The sequence below is a fragment of the Pseudopodoces humilis genome, chromosome 2, assembly GCF_049639895.1.
Source record: "Pseudopodoces humilis isolate 2021_Gansu_Grassland_sample_001 chromosome 2, ASM4963989v1, whole genome shotgun sequence".
NCBI lineage: Eukaryota > Metazoa > Chordata > Aves > Passeriformes > Paridae > Pseudopodoces > Pseudopodoces humilis.
Window position 1 is genome coordinate 60,116,348 of NC_142201.1, and position 22,694 is coordinate 60,139,041.

General features: G+C 44.5%; 1 long non-coding RNA gene across 3 annotated transcripts; it reads right to left on the reverse strand.

Moving 5' to 3' along the window:
- Positions 1-13,160: 13,160 nt before the first annotated feature.
- Positions 13,161-22,387, reverse strand: LOC148184854 (uncharacterized). 3 transcript variants are annotated; one of them, XR_015771889.1, is made up of 5 exons: positions 22,189-22,387; positions 20,586-20,717; positions 18,447-18,552; positions 15,728-18,045; positions 13,161-15,392 (listed from the first exon to the last, which is right to left on the reverse strand). It is a non-coding gene; the product is annotated as an uncharacterized LOC148184854 (long non-coding RNA). The 3 variants fall into 3 exon arrangements; XR_015771888.1 differs by having other exon boundaries at positions 13,161-18,045; XR_015771890.1 differs by having other exon boundaries at positions 13,161-18,045; positions 20,567-20,717.
- Positions 22,388-22,694: the final 307 nt, after the last annotated feature.

Below are 22,694 nucleotides of genomic sequence, written 5' to 3' on the forward strand. Positions count from 1 at the left end.
TTTGGACACATTTGGAACATATTCACTCCTCACACTCTGCATTCTTCTTGCAAATAATACATAATTACGGAGACGTAGCCCCAAGTGGAAAAGGCTGTTTACACAAGCACACACAGCATACAGAAAATAATACTTTTTACATGCCTGCTTTAGAGATACTTAACAAGTTAATTTCTTTTTATTTCACTCGAGGTCTGTCCTAGCATGCTAGTAGCTGGGCTCTAAATTGCTGCCTTACAGGGATTTGCAAGAGCATTGTGATTTTATTATTGTTTTCTGAATCTCTTCCAGTTTACAGATGTCTCTTTTGTACTGAGGGACCCCTTTGTCAAACCGCCATGTAAGGAAAACCAGTAACGGGGTAGTTGCTGTGCAGCATAACAGTTTTCAATTCCTGATGCAGGGAAAAGGAAATCCAAAGGATAGGATGTGTGACACCGAGTGCCATGAAGCCTCCAACAGCCAGAAAACATCATACAATAATAGAATGGTTTGGGTTGGAAGGGACCTGAAAGACCATCTGGTTCCAATACCCCTGCCATGGGCAGGGACACCTTCCACTAGACCAGGTTGCTCAGAGCCCCTTCCAGCCTGGCCTTGAACGCTTCCCGGGATGCGGCATCCACAGCTTCTCTGCACAGCATGTTCCAGTGTCCCACCATGCTCACAGTAAAGAATTGCTGCTTAACATCGAATATAAACCTGCCTTCTTTTCAGTTTAAGGCCATTCCCCCTTGTCCTGTCAGTGCAAACCATGGTAAAAAGTCCCTCTCCTGTAGCCCCCTTTAGGTACTGGAAGGTGCCATAAGGTCTCCCTGAAGCCTTCTCTTCTTCAGGCTGAACAACCCTGATCATGTCAGCTTTTCTTCACAGGAGAGGTTCTCCAGCCCAGTGATCATATTCATGGCCCTCTTCTGGACTCACACCACCAGATCCACAACCAGTTAGGCCCCTCTAAGAGCTGGATGCAGCATTCCAGGTGGCATTTCACAAGAACAGAGCAGAGGGGCAGAACCCCATCCATCACACTGCTTTGGAGGCAGCCCAGGACATGGTTGGCCTTCTGGGCTGCAAGTGCACATTGCCAGGTCATGCTCAGATTTTCAGCCCCCAAGACTTTCTCCTTGAGGTTGCTCTCAAAGAAGAGGTTACCTCTTAGCCTGTCTTCTTCAAATGGAGCACGCAATGAGCTCTGCCCCCCATGTGGAGGAAACTGGGTTCTGGTCCCCCATCACCTCAGGAGCATCTCTGCACTCTTCAGTGCAATCCTAAGCACTGCAGTCTGAAATTGGGGCTGGTGTCTTTCTGACCATGCCACATCAGGAGAGTCCCTGCCCTGGGAAAAGAGGAGTGCCAGAGCCGACTCATATATGTTGCATCATTAGGTAAAACAAATAAATAGTGTTTAAACTAAGGAGGGGAGTTGGTTGGACCCAAGTTGGCATGCTGCCTCAGGTTTTGTGGATACACTGCAGGGCATTTTTGAACCTGAGCCTCTTTTTACCTTAAAATGGGGACAATGTACTTTTCTTGTGTGTAGCAAAACAAGGCTCAAGTGGGGATACTTCCAGTAAGTGCATGCAGCCCAGGAAGTACCTACAAGACATTCCCAGTGGTAGGAAATCAAGCAAAAGGGGGAGGAGACCTGCATGGATGAACATGGAACTGCTGTCAAAACCCAGACATAAGCAGGAGATATGTGAGGTAGAAGCAGGATGTGAGGCAGAAGCACCCACCTGGGATGAATATTGGGATGTTGTTAGAATAAATGCAGAAATGCAAGCAGGAAGCCCAAGGTTCATTTGGAATTGGATCTTGCTAAGCATGTCCAGGATAAGATGGTCTTCTTCAAACACATCAACAACAAGGGGAATTCTAGGGAAAATATGTGTCCTCTGCTGAAAGGAACAGGGACCCTTGAAACATAGGTTGCAGAGAAGGCTGAGATACTGCATGTCTATTTTGCTTCAGTCTTTACTGCCAAGGTGAGCCCTCATGAATCTCTGATCCAGTGGACCAGAGTCTGGTCCCTTCCATCTTTATCTGTTCCATGATTTTGCTGAACTTCTGGCATTTGCTCAGGCAGGATGAGCTATTCTGCCCAGAAAGATCACTCCAGGTACCACTGTAAGATATGTGTCATAGTTGGCAAATGGCCAGGTGACATTTCTGGTAGTCATGTCCTCAGATACCTTACAGGTGATGTACTCTTGAAAAGAAAGTCTAGTTAAATGTTAAAAACACCTGTTGGGTCTTTTGGCCTAGCAAAATAATCTCTTTGGCTGCATACTGATTTTCTACTGGAAGACACAAGAGCAAGGAAAAGAGAAGTCAGTCCTGTCAGGGTCAGTGTGAGGAGAAGGACTAACTTGCAATGACTGTCTGTCATGGGGTAGCTTTACCTTTAAGACAGCTTGGAAAGAGGGGAAGTTAGAGCTGCTGGTGGCTGATGGGAGTTTTTCCTCCTGACCAATTATCAGTCATTTCCAAGAATTGACAGCAGATCTGACTATTAAAAAGTGAATTCAACTTGTAAACACCCCCTTAAGAAGTACAGACAGAGTTCTCTTGCCCTCTTTGGTTTCCGGCTTTTGACAAGGTAACAAGGTCTGTCCTGGCCTCCTTCCCCCCTCCAGGCCAACAAGGCCGCAGGGAGGGTGGGGGGAGAGAAGCAGAGTCGATCAGCCAAGCTTGGTTTTCAGTTTCTGCTGCTGGACTGAAACCTGACACTATAAGCTCTTGCAGCTTTCCTAAAGCTTTTAATTCTTTACTACCTGGATAAATGAACAGATTACTCCTTTTTTCTCAGAAAAGACAGAGAACGAGAGAGACAATCAACATGCAAAAAACATCATAGAACCACTAAAAACAGTGAGAGAAAGAGTTAAGTTTAAATAAGAAAGAGAGAATAAAGAGGTGTGTACAGCTGAAATATCTTTTTGTTAAAGCTATGGAGATGGATAACAGTAGTTTAAAAGACTCCTTTAATTCATGACTAGAGTATGGGAGGAATAAAGTGTTCAAAGTGTAGACTTTTTAAAAAAAGAAAGAGTAATTGTGATACTGTGAGTTGCTGGAGATGGGTAGAGCGAAGATTTTTTGAAGCCTTGAAGGGCAAAGCAAAAGCTGTTTTCCAGGAAGGCTCACAGAGACAGATGAAGAAGACTTCTGCCTTTGAATAACTCATCCTTAAAATAGTATCCCTAGACTCATTTGACCCATGCACACCTCGGAGTGATGTGGAATGGGAGGAGTGAACTCTAAAAACTCCATAGATCGGCAAAAAGAGACTTCTGTTTCTCTACAAAGACTGAAAGAAAGACTCTAGCAAAAATTAAGACTGTTTTTGACCACCAAAGTTCTAAAATTTTTTTTTGTCTCTATGTTATCATGTGTACAGAAGAATAGTTAAGTGGTGAGAGACAAAAGAGTTTTCTGGAAGTTTATTCTAGTGTGCTTATTCTTGTAGTTTGTTAATAAACTGTTTCTATTCCTTTTAAGTTTTAAGCCTGTTTTGCTCTTGTTCAAATCCATATCTCACAGAAAAAACATAGTAATTTTTCAGTTACTGGTTTTAAACCACAACACTGTCTTTGAGAAAGCACTGTAATTTAGATAGAATGTAATTTCAGGCTGCTCTCAATACTATGGAAACCATCTGTAACATTGAAGGTCCATATCACACACTAAAGGACTCTGAAGACAACACTGCTGTTGTCTTTTCTCAATATTTTATTCTCTCAGAATTCATGTGTTAGTATATGTCAGATTTCCAGGACTATAGTCCTCAACACAGAGGAAAGAGGACATGGCAACATACAATTTAAACTGAGTGCTATTGTGAAACCTGCATTGGGTTATGAAGAAACATTGAGCTCCCTCTGATGGGGTCACTGCTTACTTAGAGTTGTTCAGATTCATCCTCACCTGTCTTTAAACCCAGTTCAAAAGCTCTGAACCTCCTGAGCTTGTGAAGCTAAGGCTGCAAATCCCAGGAGAATGGACACTGCTAGTTTCCAAACCAGCAGAGACTGCACAGGAATTGCAGCTTCTTGTGGCACAGGTTAAACATACTTTCATCAGGGGCTTTGACATCACCCACTGATAATGGTAAGAAATCACCTGTGTGGCCATGTGAGGTGACAGAAATTCTGCAACCCCTCCCTCTTCCCATACATTGTACACATGTCTTTATTTGAACCTGAAAATACAGAAGGTACATAAAAAGGAGAATTCATCTTTTCTGAACAACACCACACACATGAACACCTGCCAGCCTCTTACATGAAAAAAAAAAAAAATCTCTATCCTCAAGCATGTCATTTTTAATGAAGACACCAGGATTGGTACTCCATGTCTAAGTGAAAAAAAACCAGAAAATATGTTATTATCTGAGCCCTTTGCAGCCAGCCAGATTGGAGAAGAAGAATGTATCAACACAGCAGGGACTCTGCAATAGTGCCATGCCTGTCCTATTGCGTGGTCCATAATATGCACACCTAACCAGGTACTGTTAGCATTTGGGCAGTGGACATAAAAGCAAGGTGGTGTTAACCCTTTCAGGCTCTCCCATATGCACAGATGTCTATTATCTCTGCCTCTGTTTAAAAAAAGAAGGCTAAATAAATGCAAAAATAGACAAATTGCTGCTGAAGAAAAACATGGAGAGACACCAGCAAGGGGCACGTAAAACATCTGAAGAATTACTCCCTCAGGAGAAGAAAACTTGTGATGACGCACTACTCAAGACTCCAATCCAGGCTGTTTTTTAAGGCTTTTGAATTCCTTGCTCCCTTCCTGACCTTTTATGAAGAGATCGGGGCCTTCTTTGCAAGTGCCATGGGAGGATGCGTGTGTCCTCCTTGGCTTTCTGCTTGCAGCTTTTAACAGCAGGCTTCTCACACTTGTGCTAAGTGGGATTTAATGATATGTCAACAAGTGTGCCCGATTAAAGGAGAGGATAGCCCATTAAGTGGTGTTGTTTCAGAACAGATAACCTGCAATTTGGAAGCAATATGCTGTTTTAAAAACAGGGTAGTTTGTGTACAAGTCATGTCAGGCAAATAAGGTTCTTTTCTCCTAGAAGACCAGGACACCCACAACAAACCTTACCTGGTTTATCTAATTTCTTTGCTATTGTGTCTGTGTAATTAGGCAGAGAAACAATCATGCCAGAGGAAAGCATCCTGACTCATCAAACATCACATATCCTCTTATTTCTTTTAACCTGAGAGTGTAGGATTTCGAGAGACGCAGCAGTGCTTGAGTCACTGATATCCGTTTTCAGTGCTCAGGTCAGTTCACAATCTCCATCAGAAACTCCTGATGGATGGGATTGCCTGCTCTGTGTTTGATTTCCAGAGAAAAGGGGGAAGATGGGATTATGACATACTGCCTCTTACATGTAAGAGAGTGAGCTCATTTTTCCCAGCAGAGAATAAGGGACCACCAGTGTATTTTCAGAGGAACTGTGCACTCCTCTTTGTTCCCTGCTTGTACAGAGTTGATCCTATTCCATGTCCTGCCAGCTGAGAGAGGTGTAACCTGAAGGGAATGTTGATGGCATCCCTGTAGGTATGTGATAACCCAAGGTTATTAGCAGGCTTAAGATAACTGGAGCTCGAGTCCCATCCTGCTGGAGCAATGAGGAAGCTTACTCATGTCTCAACATGGAAAGTGGAAGCATAAGCTCTCCCTTAACAGTCACAAGATCAGAATCACTGTCAGCAGAATGAAAACTTATTGTTTAGGGCAATGTATTACACCAAAAGAAGGGGACAAATCAGGTTCAGGCAGAGGTTGAACCACCCCAACACCCTTGTTCCCTCCTTATTCATCTGGGCGTGTGCTCACGCAGGGTGTGGACACGCTGTTTATGGGATGGTGTTCCGAGGTCCATAACGTCAGTGCTGCTCTGCTCCCTGTGACGTTTCAACTGACCCAGACATCACTGCTTCAACCACGTCCCCTGGGAGCTGCCCTTGCAGCCTGCTAGCATTACAAAGGCTATTCAGTTTATGTTTTGCTTTGTTCAGTTTAATCTAATTGCTCTTTGCCATGAAAGTCCTTTAACCATACTAAACAATTCGTCTTCCTTACTGGAGTTTACACCCATCAAATACTTGTAGATAGTTATCGTGCTTCCTTTAGTCATTGTTTAGCCAAGAAATACAAGTCTAATCCAACTTCTGCTGGTGTAATGCTGAGCATGGGAGGAATAAAGCCTGCCTAATGGAGAACAAAAGGTGGGCTACTTCAGCATAAAGCTTTTTAAGAACTTCCCTCTGGCAGATAATTCACAGCTGGCCTCAAAAGAGGCATTACTAGCCAGGAGCGGGGCAAGTCAAGAGGAGCTAAAAGATGATCTGATTTAGGGCTTTGTCAGTCAGGTTTTAGTGGTTGGGATGATATCGGACAGATTCAAGTATTCCCCAAAGCTGAGTCCTCTCTGGTCCAGACCAGTGTTGGGAGTGGGTTAACCATCTGCAAACCATGGTGATGCACTGCTTGGAAGAATGCAAGCTGGGCTGTGTCCATAATTGAATGGGCACAGTACAAGTGAATGTGAGACACTGTCCAGGCTCATGCCCTGACCATTCTCAGTTTACCAGGATGCACACAGCCTCTGCCTAGTTTATGCCCTATGAGCGAAGGGCTCATAGAAGACCTGCGGTGGACACAATATGCAGTCCCTGCTCTTGGGCACACTTGCTCCTGCAGGCTCTGGGGGCTGGAGTTTGGAGAACTGGTCTAGAGGACATAGTCTTCCCTCTGTTACTGAATTAATGTACCCATAGGACACCATACCATTTTTGTTTCTTGCCCATGTTCTCACTCCACCTTCTGTCTCTTTTTCTTTTCTTTTTTCTTTTTTTTTTGTTTAGTTTTGGGTTTTTTTTGTTTTTTAATTTCCAGCCCCTGCATTTCTCATAATGCATTTAAAATTATGACTTTATAAATATCCAGGATTATTTTTTGCAATACTAGGAACAGCATAAAACTTCAGAAACAGGAGAGACACCATTAACTGGTTTCAGAACTGTCAGGAGCAATGTAGAAGAATCTATTTCACCAGGTTGCAGCAACCCTTTGGCCATGAGCATCAATGCTCTGGCATCTCTTGCTAGGAAAACTTAACTTTAACTGGAATTGTCATATTTGAACTTCCCCACCCACTGAGGTACATGGTCATTGGCACACTCAAAGTAAACATCTGCTCCCTTCCTACACAGCATACCTTTCTTCCTTTGCCAGGCTACAGTGGAGACCAGCCTGGTCCTGCTTTGCACAACACTTTCTGGATGGGTGCAGCAGTCAGCCCTGCACCACTCCTGGGCCATCTGTTCTGCTGGCACCAACCAAGACCTACAGCACTACTGCCATTTCCAGCAGCACCAGATTTCTCCTCTGGTCTTCTGGACAGCACTATGAAAAGCAATGCTTCCAGCAGCAAACTGGAGTGTGAACATGCCAAATAGCCTCCTTGCAATCTTTCTTGGCCACAGTTGAGCACGCCTCACGGACATAATGTCATGTTTCAAGATGCACAGAGTGTTGGTTTAGTGCTGGAGGGCCTAGCCAGACTTGGTCTCTCATCCTAGTGCCTACTAGGAGCAAAGCCTGGAGTGAACTATGCTCATAGCTGCACCTGAAGGTTATTTCTAAGGAAACCAACTTGCCTTCCAAAGACAGCCCCAGGTGAACTGTTAGTAATGCAAAGTGAGTGACTGGAGCAACCCTGACCAAGGGGTGGTAGTGAAGACACAGCTTTCCCCAAACCAGTACATGTTTCCCTTGGGAAGCACCTGAAAACAAGAAAGTATTCACACACTGACATCTGTGGCATGCTACTTCTCCTCCCCTTTCCAGATATCACTTCAATATTCAAACTAAGCATGGTGAGCTTCTCCAAGTTAAAAGTTCACTGTGCCCAGGGTAGCTGCTCATGTAGGTTCCAGCTTTTATTTCTCCTGGAGGTGTGTCTGTGTTCATACCTTTTTTGCAACTCTTGAGAGCAGCTGCTTGGACTCTTGCACGAAGAGACCCTAACCCCAACCAAGCTCATCAAGGATGGATCTCCTGATCACACAGAAGTCCTCTTTCATATGCCTTTTGTACAGCCAGGGGGGAAGATTCTTGGACAGAGATGAAGTGAAATTTTCCTCTATACCCCACTCCTCTCCAGCTACTGGCTTAGGCCACTGGTATCAGGCTTGGAAAGGCACAGGTGTGGCTCCAGACTTGTCCTGAGCCGTCTTCATGTCTCTCTCTGTGGGCCTGGCCTCTTCTATCCACCACATTCCTTCCTTGGCTTGCTAGGGCAGCTCAGCCCCAAAAAAGCCATCACTTGTGTTTGGCTTGCTTTAGCTCCTATAAATTCAAGCTGTTTATTACACATTACTTCATATTTGTCTCAAATGGCTCCATATTTGTCTGGATATTCTTTTCCCTTCACTTTCCTTAATAGCTTCCCCAAATGTTTTCCTGACTTGAATTTTTTTTGGGGCATGGCTGTGTTAGGAATAGGAAGAAAAAGGAAGAGTTTGTTCTGACTACAGAAGTATTGGCTTATCCAGAACTAATTTTGGTAGGAGTCTGCCAACACAAGGTATCTGAGCCAGCACTTTTCATGGTGTCTGCTGATTTTTCTCCAGAGATTAATTTTTCTAGACAGTGTGCTGGAAGTGCTTCCCCTACCCAGAGGGCACACATAGGTTTGCAGTATAAAGGGGAGACAGAAGGTGCCTACACTGCACCAATCCTCTTTCTGCAGAGCCAAGGAAGAGTCACTTTTTTCCTTGATTTTATTCAGACAAATGTTCCTGGAAACTTTGGAGGCATTTGTCTTGGTCATAACCACATTGTACACACTGGAGAGCTCCTAATAATGTAAATCCATTAGGCTTAAACGATAAAAGCAGAAAATAACATTGTAAGACAGAAACGAAAAGGAGACTGGCTGTTATGGGTTAGATCTATATTTAGCACCTTGGACTCAAAAGCACTGTAGAATCTGGAAATTAAAAACAGACCAGAGCATCCACTCCATGCAGATGCAAGAGGTATGGGAGAAGGCAGAACAAACTGTTCTTGCTTTCTCCAGAATCCCTCAAACACAAAGGTAACCAGGGGTGGGGGAAAAGGGAATGGTAAGCAGTAAGTCCAAGCTGAAGAGAGATCTGAGGAGGCAAAGAGAGATCAAAGATGATCCACTCAGTTGTGAGTGCAGGGAGGGACACCTAGGACACAGCAGCCCCGCTCACTGCTCTGTCTCCTAGGCATATGGTGAGTAAACAATATGTTATTAATAACTCACAATAACAGGTCTGTTATCGTCTATTCATGTCAAACAATGCTGAGGAAGGAACTGTACAAATTAAAAGCACAATATTCTTTAATTACAATAATAATAATAATAATAATAATAATAATAATAATAATAATAATGAGTACACTCTGCCTCCCTTACATAATATAAAAGCCAAAGTAATACAAAGAACTCAGTCTGGTCAGTTCCTCACATGTCTTAACTTCCAGATGCCTCTGGAAAGGTAATATGTCAGAAACCTGTCTCCTTTTGCAGCATGGTAACACCTACAGCACCCCAGCCATGCACCCAGGACAGACCCAGGGGCTCTGCCAAGCCCACCTCTGAAGCAGCAGGAGCAGGCTCTGTATGGTGTAGGTGGGGTTTCAGGGGCACATTGTCACTCTTGCCCAGAAAGACAAGCTACCCTCTGTACCTGTTCAGCAACTGGTGAGCTGGAGAAATTGGATTCCACCCATGACTGGGAGGTTTCTCCACTGCATGAGTCCTGGATGTATCTCCAGAAGGTTTCCCTCTCCACTCTGCTCAACCAGCAACAGCTGGATGCTCTTGCACAGGATGCTGTTCCCACCTTGCCACAGGTGTTCAAGATCTCCACTGACCAGAAGCAATGCAGCAACATCTTTGTAGAGGAATGATGTCCAGGATAATCAGAGTAGACAAAACTATTTTAAATAAACATTTTTAAAGAGTTTGAAATCATCAAAGACTCATGAATGACTAAATGAGACTTGGATAAAATGCAGAAAAGAGTCCCAGGCTGAGATAAAGCCCTGAGCTGTATTTTTGCTGGTTTCTTTAAGTAGGATAAATTCCTCCAATTAATTAGTAGCTTTCTATTTCTCTGTCTGACTTTAATAAAGCTCCCTTTGCCTAAGACCAGGACAGCTCCCTCCCTCCTCACTCTTCTAGAAGTTTATCCTAATAACTACCATCACAGTGCAATGAAGTTATGCCTACGAAAAGGAAAACATCTGAACTTCTACAAGAAATATTACTTACTAGAAGTTCTTAAAGCCTGCACAAATGGAGAAAGAGAGAGAGAGAGAGAGAAAGAAAGAGAGAAAGAAAGAGAGAAAGAAAGAAGAAAGAAAGAAAGAAAGAGAAAGAGAGAAAGAAAGAAAGAAAGAGAGAAAGAAAGAAAGAGAGAGAAAGAGAGGAAGAGAGAAAGAAAGAAAGAAAGAAAGAAAGAAAGAAAGAAAGAAAGAAAGAAAGAAAGAAAGAAAGAAAGAAAGAAAGAAAGAAAGAAAGAAAGAAAGAAAGAAAGAAAGAAAGAAAGAAAGAAAGAAATCTTGTGGGTAGCAATGCTGGGCATCCACATTCCCATGCTTAAACTCAAGGGTGATCATTTGGTTTAGCTGTGCATTGTACTTTGCAAAGTTCTTCCACTGTTTCCCACTGGTTAATTAGAAAATGTTAAGTCTCAGGCAATTTGGGCTGCTCTATATTTAAGTCCAAAAATGACAAGGAAGTAAACATGCTTCTGGGATGACCTATTACTATTTAAAACAGGGGTGGGGATGGAAAGTGAAGTTTATATACCCTTGGGATGCAGACAAACACTGAGGGCAATAACAATGGCATCTGCTGATGGTTTGGGGTCATGGGCTGTAAACTGCTTGTCTGTACAGAGAGAATTCCTAGGGGCAAGGCTTCACGTGCAGCTCAGGATGGATTTCTTGGCAGAGAGCATGTGAAAAGGGTGTTTTTGGCCACATTTGGCTTGCCCTGTATTAATATATATGTATATACATAAAATTACAGTTTGTTGAAGAAAAAAAACAATCTTCCCATCAGCTGATGCACCTGTGACTCTGTGCCTGACAGCACAACAGAGCCTGCATTGATCACCCTTCTCTGAATGGCTTGCACTCTCTTCATCACACAGGTGCATCTACTAAAAAAGCAGGTGTTTAGACAGTTCCCACTGGTTTTCTCATTTAAAATACTATTTCTTCCAACACTTCTTCATTCTTTCCCAAGCCCCCACCACATCCTCCTTACCACTGCCTGACATATCCCCCCAGTAGTCATGGCCTGATGGAGATTCTCCTGAGATCACTTCTGCTGAAGCAGAGACTCAATAAAGTTGAAAGGTTTGGGGTGACCTCTCCCAGTGTGAGTCTGGGACAGCAGACAGCTCCTGGGACAGAGACCACAACAACAGGATGAGATGAAGATCTTTCTTACTCTCTCACCTTTTCACCCCTCACACTCTAGGTTTTTTTTTCCCTCTCAGCTCTAACACCAGGCCTTAACACCAGGGCCAGACTGGAGAATTGATACAGATTAAAAAACAGGATGAGGGGGAAGGGTTTTGGCAGATGTTCATTAAGCCAGATCAGTTCTTCAGTTCAATTCAGTGTTGTGCAAAGTGTGCCAGGGAGCTGGGGGACTGCAGTGCCATGCATGGGGCCAGGGGCAAGGACAGGTATTATGTGTCAGGGACACCTTGGGTCAGCATGGATAGTGGAGGCTATATCTCATGAAGTGGCATTATGTATTTTGGTGACAGTGATTGCTTAGACGTGCCTTTGGCACCCATAAATTAGATTTAAACAATGTGGTTTGAAACAGGTAATTTAAAGCCACCTTGAAGAAAAACTAAAAGTACTGGAAGAGATTTGAGAAATACCAGATGCATTGCAGGTATGCTGAGGTAGCAGGATGCAGTTGCTTTTCCCCAGCCTTGCTCCTTTAGGAGCAAAGTCTTCTAACAGTACTTCTAGGAAAATAACCTGTAGAAAGGTCTGTGTTGGTTTTGGATGGGACAGAGTTAATTTTTCTTCTAGCAGCTGCTGTGACACTACGGTTTGGATTTGTGACCAAAACAATGTTGATAACACAGAGATGTTTTTGTTACAGGTGAGGAGGGCTGACACTGATCCAGAACCTTTTCTGCCTCTCACCCCACCACACAAACAAGAGGGCTGGGAGTGAACAGGAAGTTGTGAGAGGGCACAGCAGGGACAGGTGACCCTAGCTGACCAAAGGAATATCCTAGACCATATGGCATCATGCTCAGCATTTAAAGCTGGGGGAAGGAGAGACGGAGGCTTTTGGACTGATGATATTTGTCTTCCAAGTTACCATTACACGTGGTGGAGCCTTGCTTTCCCGGGGATGGCTGAACACCTGCCTGAACACGGGAAGTGGTGAATAGATTCCTTGTTCCTCTTTGTTTGTCTGTGGCTTTTGCTTTGCCTGTTAAACTGTCTTTATCTCAACACACGACCTCTCTCGCTTTGACTTCTCTGATTCCCTTCCCTATCACAGTGGGGAGAGAGTGAATGACTGGCTGTGTGGGGCTTGGTTTTGGACTAGAGTTAAACCACAATGAGATCCTAGCAAGAACCAAGTGAGAAAAGGTAAAGATAAGAAAGTTTTGCTTTGAACTGTCAACTACCTTTGATGGCACTGTTTCAGCTTTTTTTTCCACCTGGAGTGTAGTTTAAGCTGTGTCCTCAGCTGGCCTGCTTGTGTACCAATAATAAGGCACAATTCCAGTCATCAAATGCTATGGCTCCGACACAAATTAATTTTCATATCCATTCATCATACTGAAGAACATCTCAAGCCATGAGGTTTCTGGTTTTCATTATGCAGGTTATATTTTTTTTTCATATTGTGCAATCAGGAAGGCAAAATTCAAAATCTATAGGCAAGAAAATTTCACATTTTCATGGAAAAGGAAGGAGGATGATGTATTTATTTTATACAGTTCATTAACACCAAAGATCCAAAGAAACTCTTGAGCATAAAGATATTCGATGTCTATGAATAAACAACAGTAATGATTTAGAAACTCTCCCATCATAGTCCTTGTGTCCCACTGCTGCCCAAAGCACCACTCATGCCCAGGACTTTGCTTGTGTGGGGGAGATCCACACAAGCTGGGTCAGCTTTTCTGGGAGCTTGATGAACAGCTTTCTGCACAAAGCTGAATCACAGCTTTCCGTATTGAGCCTGAAAGCAAAAGATAAAATCTCATCCAGTTTTTGAGGCAGCTGTTTGATAACAGAATGGGTTCTGCCCTGATGCAAACAGCTCAGCAGCTCCACCGAAGGCACTGGCCAACAGCACTGTCCCTCATTAAGTCTTGCTAATTATATTAGCTGCCTCTCAGCTGTTGCGTGGGCAGTAGCCAGGAAAGGGATAGTGACAGAAGCGATTCCCGAGGAGGACTCTAAATGCACTGACATATGTAATTCTGCCTTGCCAAGGGGATCAGACCAAGTGGCCTTTGGGGTCCTTTTCTCACACTTTGTAGCCCTGGCCAGACTCCCTGAGCCACCTAATGGAGAGTGCAGCAGAAGTTGCTGCCAATTCCAGATGGCAAAAGCCACCTTGCTGAGCTGTCACCAGCTGACAGCAGGAGCCTGCACACTGCCCTGGGAGCACTTGGCACACATGTCCCGAGGGGTACCCAGAGCACCCTTCTCCTTAGTGCCATTGCGAGCCGCAGCTGTCTTTGCATCTGGGCTGCTCGGGGTTTGCTGGCAAGGCTGGGCCTGGGTAGGAATGCAGAGCGATGACAGTGTGGTTATTCTGAAGCTGGCCTGCTGACACAGGATATACTGCACAGCAACAGAGACCAGGTGACCTCAGGTGCTGCCTCTGGGCCAGCAGAAACCCCAAACCTCCAGGGAACCCATGTGTTCACCCTGGCAGGTGACCACCAGCCAGAGCCACGGTGTGATGCCTTGCACCAGGGCTTGGCATCTGGCTGCAGCATCCCTGCCTCTCCCCATGCTGCAGAAAAGGAAGCAGCTAATGTCAGGAGAGAGAAAAAGCCCCACAGCAAAGGCATCCTGATAACAGAGGAGACCGCCTCCCAGGATATGGTACCAACTTCCTGCCATAACTGAGACAGAGAAGGTCTTCCACATCGCAGGAAGGACCCCCCAGTAGGGAGTTGACCAGTCTGAGAAGAACTATGATCTGGGCTCAGGCTTAGCAGTAGAGACTGCTGCTTGAGCAGCAGTGGGTGACCAGAGGTTTTCCCTGTCTGCTTGGAGGAGCCAGCAAAATGTCCCCAAGAGAGCATGGCTGCTGGAGTCTCGGCTCAACATTATGGCAGGGGGAAATGTATTGGTGCACAAAGGGGGACTGACTATGACACTAATTGAGAATGACTTTAGAAGAATATAGGCCAGCAGAGCATAATCTGTCCTACAGTTTGGCCAAGATACTGTGTTGGTACCTTGGCCACAAACACTGCCAGGACAGGTTCATGGATTGTGCACAGTTAAAACAGAGGACTGTGTTGCATCCTGAAAGCACAGGAGCAGTGCTAGAAGCCAGAGTTAATAGTCAGAGCCAGATGCTCGCCCACCTCCCACTCCTTCTCCCCAGAAAACAGCATGCCTTTCTTGTCTGCTACTCGCTGTTCCCAGCACCAGCTGATGAGGCGTCTCCTTCTCCCCCGGCTTGTACAAAATAGGCGTCCATCTTCCAGGAAAGGCACAAATCTTCTTTGACAAGCAGTGATATTAACAGGGATTAGGGAATGCAAGAGTCTGTGCCAGAATTGAACAAAGGATGCAGCCCAGGCTGCCCGGCCCTGGAAGCTTTTTAATCAAGATTAAAGGTTACATTGAGGATGGGGCTGTGTTTTCAACCCACCATGGAACTATCCGTTCACCCATTCAGAGCAAGGATTTCTGTGGAACTGGCAGCTTGTGATATGGGGAGGCTCACACCAGCATCGATCCTAATCTCAGGAATGGAGTGCAGTGATGGAAAGGGAGCATTGTGGCTGACAAGGCAGCTACTGAAGACATCACCCCTGCTGGCTTGTATTGCTTCCTAAGCTGAGATGGCATCGTGGCACAAGACATTTTCCTATCAGAGCTCCCTTGGTGTGTGGATGACAGGCAAGCCTTGCCTTCAAACCCCATGGAACCCTCTTTGTCAGGCAAAGGATTTCCATTCTCTCGATGGATTTGGTAACTTGCAAATAACATCCATCCCTACCCCTCATCTCCACTAGTCCTCTTGCAGCGAGTCCCCACTGTGCACCCAAGGCAAGGTCTGGACCTGCACAGGCAGTAAACAAAAGTGCCTGCAAATAATAAAATCCCATGTCAGTAGAATTTGTGGTTTCTAGTGTTTTACCAACATTATTTTCTAGATGCATTTAGTAAAAAACTTTTTACTTGGGAACATTTGCCATTTGTTTGTGGGATGAGAATTGATAGATTGAACTCTTTAGCAACAGCTGCTGAGTACCATGACCACACTTGGGGCTTGGACATACGTTTGTGGCACTTGATACTGAAGTTTCAATGCCTTGAAGTCATGTGTCCATTAACACAGCCACAAGATCATACTCAAAGATTTGGAAAAAGCAAACCCTTTAGTTTTTGCAAGAAGTAGAAGAATTGCTCTGACACCTACCTCAGATAAACTCTCTAAAACAGCCAGTTTTCACAGCCATTCCAGCTGTGGCAAAGTGGGTCTCGGCACAGGGAGCTGAGAGAACATTCAGGCTGAGCTTTCTTCACCACAGCAGGGCTGCTGCTGGCCCCACAGCCAAACTGGGTGCAGTGTAAAGTACGTGTACACCGAGGGGTGTGCGTGCACGTGTGCACACATTACTGCACGTGTGGCGCCAGTCCTCTGTGGGCTTTAAAATGCCACCCCATCCATGTGATATGCTGAACGACGAAAACAGTAACACATGAAGTTACACGCTGACTCTTGTCTGGATTTGAAGCTGGTTACACCCTGCCTTTGGTTTCATGCGGTTTTAAATGAAGGTTTTCTTCCTCATCCTTAGAAGTTTGACTATAGGCAAACAGGAAAGGGGAGAGGGAAAGAAAACAGACAAAACCAGGGATGGTTCATGGCACCCACCAAACGCAGCTGTCTCTGGTTACTAGGTGTCTGTTATCCTGTATCAGTCATATGTGGACAGCCATTAAGTACATGTGTAAATAATCACAACTGCTGAGCCCCTTATGGGTTTTAGTGAGAAAAATTGCCTTTGTGAAATTGTCACAGGATGTGCCTTATTCTCTGGTCTGTATTCATTATTCTCTTGTATAAAAATTTCATTTACGTAGTCAGAAACAATGCCATGAGATCTAGGCCAGCAACCGCACACCCTAACTAACCAGGAAGAAAAGCCAAAGCAAATATTCCTGGGCTCTGCAATGCACAGTACAGACTGGATAATTACCCACCCAAACTATTCAGAGGATAACAAATACAGTATTAAAAAGAAATAATGTCGGGATTGGTCCATGAGCCATTTGGCGGCCAAACGCTGAAGTAACAAATTAGGATTTTGGATCGGTGGCTCGCGGGGGCTCTGTTCAGCACCACGGGGGCTGTGGGTCCTCCCCCACTGCTGGCGCCTGCCGCAGGGCTGGGGGGTGCCAGGGCAGAACGCCCTTCCCATCAGCTCTGAACAGCCACCCTGCCCATTTCAGCACAGCCTGCAATGCAAGAGCTCTCAAAAGCCAGCGCTGAGGGCAGCAGCTGCCCTGAGAACCCCAGGATGTCACCCTGCAAAGCAGCGCCTGGGCTTGTGCCAGCCACGCAGTGCTGGACCCACTCCCATATGTGAGTGGACTGACTTCCTTCAATGCAGTACATTTGGTCCCTCCCCAGGATGCTGAAATAAATAAGGTCACTTGCACAAACACACCCTGTTTATCTTCCTCACTGCCACCAGCTCTCACCCTCTTCAAACATGACTTCTATGTCCCCACTCACGTACCCTGCTCCGACACCCCTACTCTGGTCTTCCTCCTGGCTAAACAAAGCTGGTTTTGCATTGCAATCAAAAGGAATCCCAAGAAGTGCTCCTGCAGATGCTAAGAAATTAAATTTTACAATGACTTAAAGGCTTAGGAGAGGGCAAGAGTCAAGTGGATTACCCTCCTCATATAGCTCACAGGTTTTCTATTAGGAAAATCCCCCTCCAATTGTCAAGAAGGCAAGTTATAGAGATCACAAACACAGTTTCTTCTCAAGACAGCACCTCCCACCTCCTCCCTCTGTCCCTATCTCCCACTGATCTCCAACAGCTAAAACCTCTGGGTGGTTTACTTCAAAGCAGGTTGCAATTTCTAACTCCAATGCTCTTCCATGGACTCTGGGTGCTGGTTATGGTCTGAATGAATAAATCATGTAAGCAGACACAGTTAGCTCTGGATTACTTTTCAGAAGAGAGGTGCAAAAGCATTTCACCAAGATATACACTAAGGTGAATGGGAAAGACAGGATCTAGACACTGTCTTCCAGGCTTCAGTGCTTTGAACTAACTTAATAGCCTGCTAATAGATTAAATGTTCATTAAAAAAAAATACAAAACAAAACAAAAAACCCACAAAAAACCCCCTACAAACAAACAAAACCCAGCAAACAAACACAAGCAAACAAAAGACCCCTAAACCCAAGCCATAGATCATATTACCCCAATGCATCTCAGCACTGATATCTCAGCATCCCAATATAAAATTTTTACTGCCTGTTCTTCCATTTTCAAATCACATTTTCTCCAATTTTGTGGCAAAATTTTCCCAAATTCTGCTACGAAATCCTGGATAGCTGTGCCAAAGCCACTGCCATTGAATGGAAGTTGCCAGTGGATAGGTGTGAGTTGATTTGGTCTCTGAAGCACGTGATCTGCCCAGTGTAGAGAAGCTTATCCAAGAGAGCACTGTGATAATTTGTATTTAACACTCCAGGACAGCCCATCAGGCATCCTGTAGCAAAGAGAAAGGAGAATAAAACTGACATGACAGTAAAAGGTAATTTTTCTCTTGACGCAGACATGAATCTAATGTTGCAGATCAATCAGGGGCTACTTACTGGCCAGATCTGCACTCAGAATGTTTACACTGATAAAATTGAAGGAATCTTCTAGCTCAGCTTACTCTTATAACAGACCTGGCACATGCAGCTTTTGTTTACCTACAGACTTTCTGGTGAGAAATATGTTTGGAAGGGGCTTAGTTTGCTGTGGTTTGCTTTTACAGTGCTCTGCTGCTGTTTTGCTAGTATACAGAGGAAAACTTCCTTGCAATCTGGCATGGCCCCATTTCTCAGTTTTCCTCTTCCAGCAGAAATTTTGAATTCATGGTTATTCCTGATTTTCCCAGCTTACCTTGCTATTGCTCAGGGCTGCAGCTTGGCCCTAGTCTCTGAGAGAAACTCATGCCTTGAAACTTGAGTGTGGACTAGGATTTATCTATCTCCACCAAGGATGATCTCTGGAGGAAAAAAGCAGGGTTCATCTATAAGACTTCATCAAGAAGCACCTTACTGAGACAGTTTCACTACAGGTGAAATACCTCTGAAATGGGTGGAACTGCACATGCTGAAAACTGGAATGATGCAGCTGGGTACTCATCCCCCAGTAACCCAGCTGCGGGCTGTCCATGGGCACACACCTTGAATATCCACACAGGGAATGACAGATCACAGAGCTGCAACTTGCAGTAATAGGAGAAAACAACAGATCAAAGGTGACCTCTTAATCTGCTTTGATCTGTGCTCCCCTATCTCAGCTCACAAGGCAGTACTTTGTGTGCATGGCTAGAGGGGACCATCCAGCATTTGTGCTTTTATTGTCTAGGAGACTTAGTCTCCTGCCTGAGTGCAGTCCAACACGCATTTTACCATCTGCTCTATTTCCTATGTGCCTATGAGATCATTTTTCTACATGTGAAATTCTAACATGAAGATTCACATATGCTTACACAGCTTATATCTATTATTATTTGTTAAACACTGAGAAGTTCCTTGGCACAATACAGGGCCCAGCATGAAGACATATCAAGCCCTGAAGCCATACTTCATGTGAAGTACACCCAAAATGGCTATTCTGGCTGAAAGAGCAGTGTTAGGAATTTCAAACCACTTCCCTTCCTTGCAGTTCTGAGCAGATTCATGACGTTTCTGGCAATGCAGCGTAAAGAGCCATTCACAGAAATTTGTGCTGCAGTCATCACAAAAGCTTTCTTTTTTTCCACTCATGCAAAACCTGATTTTCAGTGCAAAATATACACTTCAGCAAGTTTAAGATAGTCCATAAAGATTTTGGAATGCAATTTTAGATCAAAATTATAATAATAAAATGCCACTGTTCCTTTTTCAGTTGATAGTTATAATAACGTTGGTTGTTTGTGAAGAAGCTCACATCTTAGTGAAACTTGTAACCCACATTTTCCCATTTCTAATTTATTGTGTTATTCTCCTCAGCCTACATCTCCCATTTTCCTTGCAGGAGCATTTAATGAAAGCTGAAACAGAGTTCCCCATTTTCTTTCCTTTCTCTTCCTTTTTTGGTTTCCATCCTCTCTTGTTCTGGTTCCTCAGCTCTCCTGAAGACAAGGGCAGAGGGTGACTGGATGCTGTCCCAGATTCACAGGGTGCCATGTGGCCATCCATGTCCTCTCTCCCGGTCCCACTCCATGTGCAAAGGAGGATTTGTCTCACTTCCCCTGACGTGTCTAAAATACAGGTGTCTGTATCTAGGCTATGTGTGAAGCTCTCTCAGTACCAAGAGGAAGAAGCAGGCACGGATAAAGCGTAATTCACCTCATCCTAGGTAGGGTAGTGCCCAAAATAGGTCAGATGAATCATGGCTTCAAAGTGCTCTGCTGACCACAAAGAGAGCCTAGATGACTAAATGTTTAGTGTTAGCTGAGACAAAGCCTGTCCTCAAGCATCTTTCCTTTATGCCATTATTCTGTCTATTCTCCTGTTGCTCCCAGCACATTATCCTCCTGAACTTTCCACCTGGCTTTTCCCGTCGTGAGTGGCGATGCCCACAGAAATGGTAACTTTGTTCCAGCTGCTGTTCTGAAGCAATTCCCCAGCCTGGGCTTTCTTCTCAGATATCTCACTGACATAGCATTTCATGGACTGCCTTGCAAGAATCATTTGCAAAAGCTCCTAGCTTATATTTCACATCTCTTTTCAGAATTCACCTCTACCAGGATGCACACACTAGAGATTGCCTATTGCTAGCAGCTAAGTAGGTGGTCTGTTGGGAATCATTTACATTCTTCCTCTTGTGCATTAACCCCTCTAAAAGGACTTTTAAGAGTGAAAGCTGCTATTATCCAATCACCAATATTCTAGGGCTGGCAGAGCCATGGACTCGAGCCCCTCAAGTCTACAGGGTGGGTTTATACAAGGGTTTACAATAGCTTTCTGACACTGTGAATGGCAGCATAAGTTACAATGCAGAAATAGATTAACAAGATAAAGTGGGTTTACTTCTTTATATAGCCCTTACAGGCACCAGAGTTCCTCTACAGATTCAAAGGAGTCTTTTCTTCTTACTTCTCCACCTTCCTCATTTTAAGCAGGTAGCCATGAATGGAGTACACATTGTGAAATGCCATTGCCTCTTCATCAGGTTACAGCACTAGAGAAGAAAAAAAATGAAAATCCAAATGAAAATCACTTCTCTTTCCAGTCTCATTCTACCTCAGGGTTCCCCCTAAAAGCTGAAAGGGATTAAGATCTTAAATAACTTGCTGACAAAACCATTGTACAATGGGACCAGTTGGTAACATTGGGAGGAGATGTTCAGCTTTGTTTTTCTTCATGCTCATAGTGGGTCTGGCTAAAATCAACTATTCTCTTAGCCCATAAATAAATGCAAAGCCTCATCCAGTTGCAGGAACTCCCAGCACAGGGTTGAGGCTTCTAAGAGAATGATTTCTGGAAGCAGCTCTTCCCATGTGGGCACAGCGGGTGCCAGCAAATATCTGCTTTGGCAGAAACAGAGCTTGTTAATCTGAAGTGTCAAATGCCCACACATCTCACGGAAATCCATGAGATCCCAAACTCTGAGAAAATGGGAGATGGGGAAGATCTTTGCCTTTGGGAGTAAGCCCATTAACAGCATGCTTCTGAAGAGGCTGAGAGCTCACAGAGAAGCTGCTTTAATCTTCTGCAAAATGTCAAAAATAAATGTCCAGTACTATGAGCATCATCCTATCACTGCAGCACCTACACATCCCAGCTGGCATTAAGACATGGCTGTAGCAGCTGGCAGGGATCCCAGATCAGAGTGAGCATGCAGGCACAAGCATGGAGCAGAAATAGTGCTGAAACTAATAGGAAAGGAGGCAGGACAGCAAAAGCACAGAGATCTGTACTGCTGCCCTTGTATTCTAAGGTTGTGCAGACTCAAAGAGAAGCAAACCAACTCAATTTTGTATACAACAAAGCAAGTAATTATAGGAGAGGGATTAAACTTCTGCCTACCAGTCTTCAAGAGTAAAAAATACCTGTACAAGGCTCCTAGAATATCCCTTAACATCAGCAGTTTTTGCTTAGCACAACCTAATGTAAAGTAATAAAAAAAATCACTAAGTTGTTGCCAGTTGCACTTCTACTACAATTTGGAAAGCCAAGACCAGCTCCATGGCAGGATCAACAGCTCCAAGCCAAGGATCAGCATCTATTGCTCCTATTTGTAGCTCAAATTGGTGGTCTCCTTTCTACTTGGGTGGTAGGAACCAGCTGGTCCCACTTAGACATTTATAGGAAACATGTCCAGGTCAGAGCAAATTGTTTCCAGGATATTTTTCTAATTGAGAAAGCCATCACAACCTAAGGTAAGCTCAGCTAAATGAAACTTGCTTTGCATGGATGGTAAGGAGAACCTCAGACCCATTAGATTGCCAATGGGTGGCACAATGAATCCTTCACATGATACCTAAGCCTTCCACACCTTTGCAACACCATTGCTGAACCTTTTAACTGCAATTGTGTTTTGGAAACTTCAACCCAAATAGACGAGATTCCCAACTTCAGCATCTTCCACATATTACCAGCCACACATGACTATGCTTAGGTCTGTTTCACTTCAAAATCTTTATTTCTACCTCAGCTTTGGAGGTCTAACTCCTCTTTATGGCTATCCTGGTGCATGGGCTGTCCTAGACAAAGAGGTCCAACCCAGGCATTGAAGAACAGTGTCCAGATGAGTGTTGCCCTCAACCTGTACCTTCCTACCCTTTCCTCTCCACTCTGACAGTCTGGTGTCTCTTACAGAGACAGCAATCCTAAGGATCACTTTTCAGATTCCACCTGGCAGGGCTGGCTGCCTTCAACCTTCATCCACAGCTCAAGATATGGCCTTCAAAATACCTTGCAAACACACATCACCTGAGACTTCAAGCTGCTCTGGCTTGTGCCTCATTAAGCTGCATGGTGATAACAGCCAGTGATAACAACTGTGAAATCCACATCTGAAGCCAACTGGTTCTTGTGAGATGCACTTTTGCCACTGGCCTTATGCTGCCTGCAAAGAAACACTAGGCTAGAGCAAACAGAAGAGCAAGAAAGCATCATTACCAGGCAGGCACTGAGCAGAGAGTGCCTTTTCCCT